We start from the raw sequence: 10,205 nt of genomic DNA, 5'->3' as shown, positions 1-10,205 counted from the left end.
GTACTGGTGTTCTCCACCAACTCAGCCTTTGTTCTGGGCACCTGCTGGGCCTCTTTAATTTGGAACATGTGCCCTGAATCTTTTCTGGAGCTGCTGGTGATTTCTCTGTAAAGTCCTAGAACTCCTGTGATTTGAACACGGACCTTTGGGGCTGATGTCCTAATGTGACATCACCTTTCATCTCATTTCCTAAATTCCTGTTTCTGCTTTCTCTTCCTTTAGGGTTGGGCTCTACTTTCGGAGGGCTTTGGTCCAGGTATCTAATCCTGGGCTTTTTCTGTCGTCACTTGTTAATCTCACAACTTGTGGGAATCGGTTCTTTCCTTCTATGGTTCTGTTCCATTGCTTGAGCTCAGGTCGTCTAGACGCCTTGGCAACAAGCATCCCTATCCTCCTAGCCATTCTGCCTGCCACCTCTTACATCTTTAGAGATAATGTGGTTTATGAAGACCTCATATATGGCCTCTGATGTCACTACGTAAATATCTTTGTCATGCCATGCTTTCCTCTGTCTTTCACGCTGTTATCGTTGCTCACTTATCTGAAGGTAGCCTGCTGTTTGCTTGTGTGTGAGACAGGAGCATTGAAAGGCTGGGGCCTGTCAGGAAGCCCCAGGCACATGGTATATTGGGTGGGCATATGATGTATAGCTGGGCTGTTTCTTTAAGTTGGGAAACCTCAGTATCGGTATCTATAGGTCTTTTTTTTTTTTTTTTTTTTTTTTTTTGTCATTATCTATGGATCAACACCTGCCCGTCCTTATAAGGTCCAATAGTTCTTAGACTGAGGGCCAAGGAAGGACCAGAACAGCAGTCCCGGCTCTGCTTACCTGAGGCTGAGTTCCTGGCAGAGGGAAGGGTGTCCACCAGCCTGCTTGAGTTGGGATAGGACCTGGGGGTTTGACTCTAAGAGAGACTCTTGCTTTTGCCTCCGCTGGCATAGACCTGTTCCCAGGATTCATAGCGCCGAGCTGGTGGACAGTATCAGGCCTCCTTACTTTCCATCAGCTGGCCAAGCCCTGTCATCCCAGAGCTTTCAGACCTAACACCAGCCACCCATCTGCTTCCCAGCTTTCCAAACACGGAGCCAGTTCCCCTTACTCTGTCTCACTGAGGATGGACTTTAAAAGAAGCCCTGCAATGTCTTTCTGGTTGGCAACTCAGGACACAGTTCAATTTCACACCCACACTGCCATCCTTGGTTACCTTCCACGGTCTCTGCCAAACTGATGCCTGGGTCACACATCAACTGTAGTCACACTGTCTGGGCCATGCCCCCAACCTGTTAGCAAGCTCCCTGAAGGAAGGGAATGAGTCATAGCTTATCCCTCTCTAGACCCTGGCTCAGGGCCTGCCATTAAACTGTCCACTTGTAAAACGTTTATATACTGCATCCTATGGAAACCTGGATACTGGCGGTCAGAAGTGAATACAACGTGGTCACGTTGTTAGTGCTATGGAGTGTGACCACAGTCAGATAGCTCAGCGGCATGTCAACATGTGTGTATTCATGGCAAGCCCTGCGTATATTTAAATGTAAATCCCTCAATACATTCATTTGTACAATAAATGATACACCCCTGAAAATAAAGATCCCACTTCCGAAACAAGAGGGAACTCATGAGGGAACTCATGTAGCCTTTCCTCTGTGGTCGCACCCGGCTGCTGAATGTGGAGATATCTTAGCCTTTGCAATGTCAGGTGTGGAGAGCACATGGATCTGCCTGCTGTTTTCAGAGCTACCTTCTGTAAACAGACAGAACGAGGCCAGCTGTCTTTGTTGGCCAAGGTTAGTTCTCTCCACACAGCTCCCACTCACTTCAAGCACAGGAACAAGAACATTCCACTGGGCTCCTTTGCACAGAAGTCTGAAGTCCTGCTGGGGAGAAAGGACTTCAGGATTTTATTTATTGACCATTTCTATTGTATTTTTTCCTTATGCCTGATACTTGCAGTTTAGTTTACCCCTAGAATTCAGTTTTTCTGGAAAACAACGACAGGGTTCAGTCCCTGACGGAATCGGGGGTGGTGAAGAGATTTTCAGGTACCCCACATGCAGTAGGGTGCTTCATTGTGTGGAGGAGCACCCCGGGGCTGTTTCCAGTATCTAGCAGGTTGAGAAGAGGGCTTCTGTAACCTCCTTACCCTACAGAGGTTAACCCCCACACACACCTATCCAAGCTCACACACACAGACAGCCATGAGGTCCACACTGTGCAGAAGAGCGCACAGGGGAAGCGATGGTTTAGGTGCGGCAGAAGGGTGAAGGGTCCTGAATGGTGACTCATGGGCAAGAGAGGAAGGTTCCGGTAGGAAGGTTGCACGGAGCATGCTCAGTTCGGGGCACCCGAAGAGTTAGCCTCCTCCCCACCTGCCCACAGCGTCACTTCGGAAGGAGTGAATCAGGTCCACACTGTCTTGCCTGTTCACGGTGCTGGGAACTGACTCATCTCCAGTCATGGGTCTGTTACAGTGAGGCTGAAATTCGCTTTTACTGCAGTGACTTTAAAGCTCACACGGGGCTGTTGGGGGAGGGGCAGGGGGCGTGGCTGCACGGACAATCGGGAGGGAGGACCTGGGTTGCTCAGCTTCTGCCTTCCACGCTTTGGCTTTAGAAGTTGTTTGCTTCTATCTTTCTGACTAAAGAAATCTTCCCTAGCCGGGCGGTGGTGGCGCACGCCTTTAATCCCAGCACGCAGGAGGCAGGGGCAGGCGGATCTCTGTGAGTTCGAGGCCAGCTCTGGTCTACAGAGCGAGTTCCAGGAAAGGCGCCAAAGCTACACAGAGAAAAAACCCTGACTCGAAAAACCAAAACCGAAACAAAAGAAAATATTCCCTAACTGCAAAGAGATAAATAACATGTCAGGATTGTATCACCCTCAGTTCAGGAATTTGAGAGAAAAGTCTTCAGTCCTAACTAGGGAGAAAACATGGCCAGTTTTTACTAAACACCCACAACAGGCCGTGTATCCGGTGCATGGTGAAATGGGGGCCTAGAAGAAACCCTTGGTCAGGAGAAGAAGGGCCCAGCAGGAACCTTCTGTGGGTGAAAGAGAGGGGCTATCCCTTTAAGACTCCCCATCTTTCTCTTCTGTCCTCATCCCCCCCACCCCAGGAAAAAGCCCTGAAACAGAAAGGTTAATCTAAGTATACATTTTAAGCTTTTAAAGGCTCCATTACAGGACTTATTATGCTAAAAGACACACCTGGCATGCCACGGCTCCTAAGTGTATCAGCCGGGCTCTTGTAATGATTCACTTAAATGCTGTGGCCAGAATTCCTTCCCGTGATTTCTATGTAAATTGGACGCCTCTCACAATTACTGTAATATGCGTGCAATTCCACTTATTATTTCTTTTAACGCTGAAACTTTTATCACTTAACTCACTGGACAGAATATTTGAGCCATTTGCAATCATTAGAACAGTTTTGTTTGGTCAAGCCCTTGTGGGATTATACTCTGGGAAAGACGGAGTAAATTATATTCATTGCAAGAAAACAGCAATTTTAAATATATAAGGGGCACCCGGAAAATGTTCATTTTCGTGCAAATTCAATATTATGTCTTACTTTTTTTTTTTTTATACAGCAGGGTAAGGCTTTTTATCTTTAAGCAATTTATAAAACCCAGCATGGACGGGGAATGAGGCGTGCCGTGAGAGATCACATTGATAGATAAATAGTTACTCTGCAGACAGGGAGAGGCGATATCTCAGGGATTTGAAGCAATAGCTTTTCACTTTGGGAGGTTTTCCATGTGATCCTGGGGGGAGGTCACGGAGTGTTTGCTGATTTCTCCTAGGTTCCAACATGGAACATTTATCAACTTGCCCCTCACCCCCATCAACACCCTCACCTAACCATCTCCTTCCCCAGGGAAGCTCGGGCCAGCTGAGAATGAGTAGGGGTGACCCAAACACCCCGCTCCCTTTACAGACCTCCAGAAGACATTAAATTGATTCAGATAGATTAGAGAACAGAACCGGAAAACGAAGAGACATTGTTGCCCGCTGGGCTGATTTTTTTTGCCTGTCGGAATGGCTGTTCCGGCAGCTCACGTGTAGGACAGAGGCTCCCTGACCCACCCGGCCTGTTGGAGGTACCTTTCCTGTCCCGGTGGTCACTTGCAATGTTTAGTAGCCTGAGAGAGAGCCACCAGGTCACTTGACTTTGCACCGGAAGTGAACGCCAGTGTTAAGTTTGTTTGTTTTCAACACACAACTGGGAAATTTAAACCCCGAGTCTGATTAGTTGCATAAACCCATCTTAATTTGGGGGGACAAGTTTTTAATACTTTTCATTGCACCATTTCAAAATGAGACAATTACTAAGTAATATTACCTGGGCATGGTATTTATTTCCCAAATCTTACCCTCCAAACTTTGAACTAATGAGCTTTATTAAACTTCCAGTTTCTCTTGAAGGCCTTAGCATGTGGCATAAAAATCAAAGTTCTTTTCATTTGTACTTCATTTTTTTTTCTGGTGATATCCCAATAAAGAGAAGATATTTGCATTTTCTCAGAGATTAAAACTAAAGTGTTAGCCATTCTATTAAGGCAATGTTACTTCTCTTGTTGATAGTAATCTTCTTGGGCATGTATGATAACCAAAACATGCTCTGCAATATGTGCAATAGCCACATGTCTGTGTGGACTGATGTGTGTGAGAGAAGAGACAGACAGACAGACAGACAGACAGAGCCTCAGCCAAAGAGAATTAGTGGTATAGTGCAGCTTCATTGAAAATTAACTTGTCAGACTCGACAGTGAGATCACCTCTGCCCTACATTCGATATTAAACGTGAGCACACAGAGGGGCTTAAACATTAAATTGGGGGCAGAGGGGGGGAGACAGAGACAGAGGCAGACAGACACACACATAAACACAAAGAGAGAGAGAGAGAGAGAGAGAGAGAGAGAGAGAGAGAGAGAGAGAGAGAGAGGCACAGAGACAGAGAGACAGAGAAAACATGCACAAGAAAGATTTGGGTTTTTAAATAAAAGACGGAGACAAATTCAAATCCATGCATGATCAAGTGAAGGGCAGCGAGGAAGAGAGGCCGCGGAGCTGTGCTGACTGCAATCCAGAAGGAGCAAAGCCCAGTCTGCCTCGCCTCGCGTTCTGAGCGGAAACCAGAGCCCAGGGCATCCTGGCAGGTTCTGTAATGGCATGTCTGGCCGAGTAACCTTTTTACTCTCTCTCTCTCTCTCTCTCTCTCTCTCTCTCTCTCTCTCTCTCTCACACACACACACACACACACACACACACACACACACACACACACACACACAGAGAGAGAGAGAGAGAGAGAGAGAGAGAGAGAGAGAGAGAGAATAATTCTGGCGCATTTTGGAAAGAAGCAGTGGCCCCGAGTCTTGGATAATGAACTCTTGGCATACAGCAGGTGAAATCCAATGCTTCACCCACGTCCACGCTTCACTCCCTTCCTGGGAATGAATGCAGTGGAGACACTTAGACCTCTAAAGAGATGCAGATACCCCAAGAGGACTGCAGAAAGCGGCCTGCAAGACGGACCTTGCCTCCCGGCTTCAGGTGCAATCATTAGCGGAGACTATTTTATACATCGTAAATTGATAATGTATTCATGGGACAGTGGAGAAAAGCCAGCCACATTATTTCGCTCTTTCCGCCTGTGTATTTTCGAAGACCTCCCATAGTTAACATTATAATATAGTTAGTGGCTACAAATCACCGGGGCTGATTATAGGAAAGCTGTCAGCTCGCTCCTCTCTGAAAAGGCTGAAGCAAATAGCTTCTCTCTTTGCCATGGAGACTGGGTCTGTTTTTGCGGTTACTCTGGAAACCAGAGCCTTTCTGTTGTTAGACCTTTTTAGTTACTTTAGCTATTAAACCCTCTGCTTGAGACAAAAGGAAGGAGGCATGCAGCCACTTCCGCCCAGGGAAACCTCAGGGCTCAGAGAAGCAGAACTCAGGGCAGGAGAAATAAAAGCTGGCCGACTGACTTGGGACATGATTGCCAGGGAGGTGGCTGTGCCAGGGATGGTGGGACCACCATCAGGTGAAGGAGGCCTCACCCGGCTCCTGCTGGGCACCCAGACTGCAGTAGTCTGTGCTGCTCAGGACCCCGGCTTTACATCATAGTCATCCCCACACCCACTGCCACTGACTTCACCATGAACCTGGCTTTAGAGGATTGCAGAACTCAACAATGTGTGTTTTCAGAAAACAATGTGGCACTGACAGCCCGGATTTACCACTGGAGAGGATGAGGGTGCGTTTTTTGCTTATAAAACAAAACTGGAACCCAAAATAATTAATATCTTTCTCAATGTATTAATAGGACCAAGACCCTAAGAAGAGAATGAACCTGTGTGGTCAGACATTTCGCAAAGCTAGGGGAAATGGGTTGTAATGTGCAGTCTAGAAAGACTCCTGGGTCACCTGCAAGCCGGGCAAAGTTGCCTCTCCCCATCCTGTGGGCTGTCCCGACCGAGTGACAAGGCGTTTTTACACAGGTGGCCCTTTTCTCATGGTCAGAGCTCACACCTGTCTCACCTCTTGGGTACGGTGTTTCCTGCCTAAGGAAAAGGAATAGTCTTTCCTCGAAGAAGCCCCAGACGAGATAGGCCTCAAATACGGACTTCACTCGAGCAGCCCCCAGGGCCTTAGCATCGCCACACAGAGACTTCTGTTGTTGTTTGTTTTTGCTCTTTGGGGGCCCCACCACCCAGCTCCCAACTTAACTCACACAGGGAGGCTTATCCTTAATTATAAATGCCCGGCCTTAGCTTGTCTTGTTTCTAGTCAGCTTTCCTTAACTTTAAATTATCCCGTTTATCTTTTGCCGCTGGGCTTTTACTTTCTTATTTTTGTATACCTTTCTTTCCTACTCTGTTGCTGGCAATGTAGCTGGGTGGCTGACCCCTGATGTCCCCCTCCTTTTTTTTTCTTTTTTTTTTTTTTTAGATTTCTCCTCTTCCAGAGTTCTCCTATTTATTCTCTCTGCCTACCAGCCCCGCCCATCCTTTTTCCTGCCTTGCTATTGGCCGTTCAGTTCTTTATTAGAACATCAGGTGTTTTAGACAGGCACAGTAACCCAGCTTCACAGAGTTAAACAAATGCAACATAAACAAAAGTTACATGCCTTAGAATAATATTCCACAACATACTTTCTGTCACTGCGGGCCCTGTGGCGGACTGAGTAGTCAGTGAGTTTCATCTGAACTGTTCATTGTTCCCCCTAGCTTCCCAGCTATCCTCTGCCCATCCGCCCATCACTAAGGTTCTGTGAGCTAAAACGAAACCCTCGCTTTAGAAGATCACAGGTACGGGCTTGGGAAAGCGGTCTGTCAGTAAAGTGCTTGTGATGTGCAGGAGCCTGGTTTTTGAATCCCTCTCCTCGTGGAACAAGTGGAGTGTTGTTGTATGAGCTTGTAATCCAGCCAGTCTAAGGCTAAGCAGCAAGCCTCAGGTCCCAGTAAGGGACCCTGTTTCAGAGACCAAAGTAGATGGCTTCTGAAAGTGATACCCAAGCTTGACCCCTGGCTTCCACACCCACGGGCATGTATGTGTATGAGCTGCCTTTATGCTTGAAAACACATCTACTCATGCATGTGCTCTTGCACACACACACACACACACACACACACACACACACACACACACATACACATTTAAAAAGTAACAACCAGATTTATCAGTTGATACTTGTTGACAGGAATCAGTGTTAAGAACAGACCACTTGTCTTTTCAATATAGTTGCTGTTCTTTGGTCGTGATCAGTATCCTGAATTGAAGTAACACAGAGAATTTAAGTGACAAGCAGGGCCAGACACCTGTGTCATTTGCTGTGAGCACTAAGAGTTTGAAAGGGACCCCTTCAGACCAAACCGCAGCCAGCCTGGGGTCTGGGAGAGGCTCTAGGCGTGTGGGGACCCTTTCTAGCCTCTTATCTGTCCAAATAACAGCAATCTAGAGAAAGTCCAGAGCTGAGTAGAAACCTCTCAGCTCAGGGGACCAGAAGGCCTCGGGCCAACCTGGTCAGCAGGCCTGGCGGGTGGCGTGTCCTCGGGGGCTCTTTGCCGGTAAGGATGGTTAGAACAAATCGAGATGACGCCAGCTCTGTGCACGAAGCCGAGGCGTTTTAACAGTCCTACAATTCCAATCTAAGTCACATTAATTTCTCTCTGGAAAATTATGACACCTAGGTGAGGCCGACTCCAATTCTCAACCCCTCTTTGAAGAGAATTCCCAGTGAACACATGGGATGGTGAGCTTTCTAGCAGTCATGAATTTGCTTTGGTTGTAGAAAACTGGGAGCCCCAGGGAACTCACCAAGAGCTCCACTGCCCAGTACGCGTCACGCTTGTCTTGAGACAACCTCCTTCATACAGTCCACAGAAGTCTCTTCAGGTCCTTATTTTGGAGCTGGGAAGGATGTAATGAATAAACTCTGAGCTTCTGGGGTTCACTCTGTTGAGAGGCAGACTTGCAACTGAGTGCCTTCTTCATGTGTGTTGGAGGAGGGGAGACCCCTTGATGGGCACATGCTCGCCCTGATGCTGTGGGGTGAGATTGACCCAGGCAGGTGGCAGTTTGTTTCATACTTCCTGTCTCTCTCTGCTGCCTCCAGCCAAGCAGGCTAGAGAAGCCCGTGGGGGTGTGTGAGCGTCTCGCCAGCCCTTTCTAAGCTGCCGGTTGTGTGTCTCTGGCTTGAAGCCTGTGTGTCTTGGATCTGTGTTCCATTTCCTATACGACTGCCATGTGAGCTATGGTTTTGGGCTCATGGCTCATTCTTTCGTCCTCGCCTTGATACTTTACCAGACATTTGGTTTGTGGTTGTACGCTTTGTTTTGGTCTTGTTATTAAAATGGCAACTGACTTTTGGTCGACGGTGAGTGAATTTGTCTTTTCGGTAACTTGGTCAGAGCGTATTGTTTTGCTACGTGAATTTGAGGTCTGCTTCAGAAATGCATACAAATTCTTAATTTGTGTTTTTAAAAATTATTGTTGGAAAATGGTTCTGCAGCATGAATGTCCTTTGTCGAATGTCAGACATAACTCTGGGGCTTTATAGATTAAGTACTGCCATCTTTATAGATTGCTACTTAAAGTGAACGATGGCTCCTTTGAAACCAGAGTTCCGAACAGTAGCTTGCCATCTATCAGCCAGAGTGCCATATTTCTGCATGAATTTCCCATCGCATCCACCTGTTCTTTAGGAGGGTATGTGTGGACTTGAGGGTGCTCAGGAAAGCATGCCAGCGTCAAGGGTCCCATCCTCCAGTGTTCCACTGTTGTCTCAGCTAAGAGCAAGGTTTCCTCCGGGTAACAGCCTGCAAGGCTAACACTAGAGAAGATTGGCAGGGCATTCACTCTGTTAGTGAATTTCATTGCAATTTCACTCTTTGTCAATTTCTACATCATTTCTCTAGCTGTAACCCCAACCTCCTGGGCCTGGATCCTGTTCTAAACCGGCCTGGCTCTCCTTCCATACCCATGTGAGTTCGGTCACCCTCACTGGCTGTTTGTTATGCATGCCTGAATCGAAACATCTCTAACTTTAGAGGACAACAGATTAGAATTGCAGCTCTACCTTTCCTTGGGGACCCACTGACACAGACCACATGGAGCTCCATTTTATTATCTATAAAAGTGAGATGACGTCTCCGCTCTGTCCTGCCAGAGCCTGGCAGCTGCTTAGTGGCTGGGCATGAAGGAATAAGCTTAGGAAGAGACCCAGCACTACCAGTCCAGCCCCGGGCACAGGAAACAGGAAGTAAGGACTGGACAGGTATCTGCCCTGTTGGGTGTGTAGCCAAGGTGCCAGCCTTACGTTTGAGGGTGTTCGCTGGCCTTTGTCCTTGTCTGCCTCGTCATGTCCCTATACTGGCGCTGAGCAGAGCATCTTGTCCATCTGTCCATGCTCCCCCTCACCCCCCATTACGGACCCCTGAACACCAGCAACCTAGCACCTCATAAAAAGATGCTGTCTTATGGCGGTGAGGGAATGGCAGAGTTTGTAGATCTTTAATTTCATTTGCATATTAAGTAATATTATGCTCCCTGGGACACTCAGGCTTTTCAGAGAATATAGACCGTTTACAGAGATTATTTTCTTTGCCTTCTTAATAGAATCCTGCATTTTCTCCTGGCTTTATAATTTAGACCAAATATATCAGAAATATACAGAAGTGGATGAGCAACTGCACGCACAGATGTG

This window comes from Peromyscus maniculatus, chromosome 17 (assembly GCF_049852395.1).
Source record: "Peromyscus maniculatus bairdii isolate BWxNUB_F1_BW_parent chromosome 17, HU_Pman_BW_mat_3.1, whole genome shotgun sequence".
NCBI classification, from domain to species: Eukaryota; Metazoa; Chordata; class Mammalia; order Rodentia; family Cricetidae; genus Peromyscus; species Peromyscus maniculatus.
The sequence above is the reverse complement of the archived record's forward strand: the minus strand, read 5'-3'. Positions refer to the sequence as shown.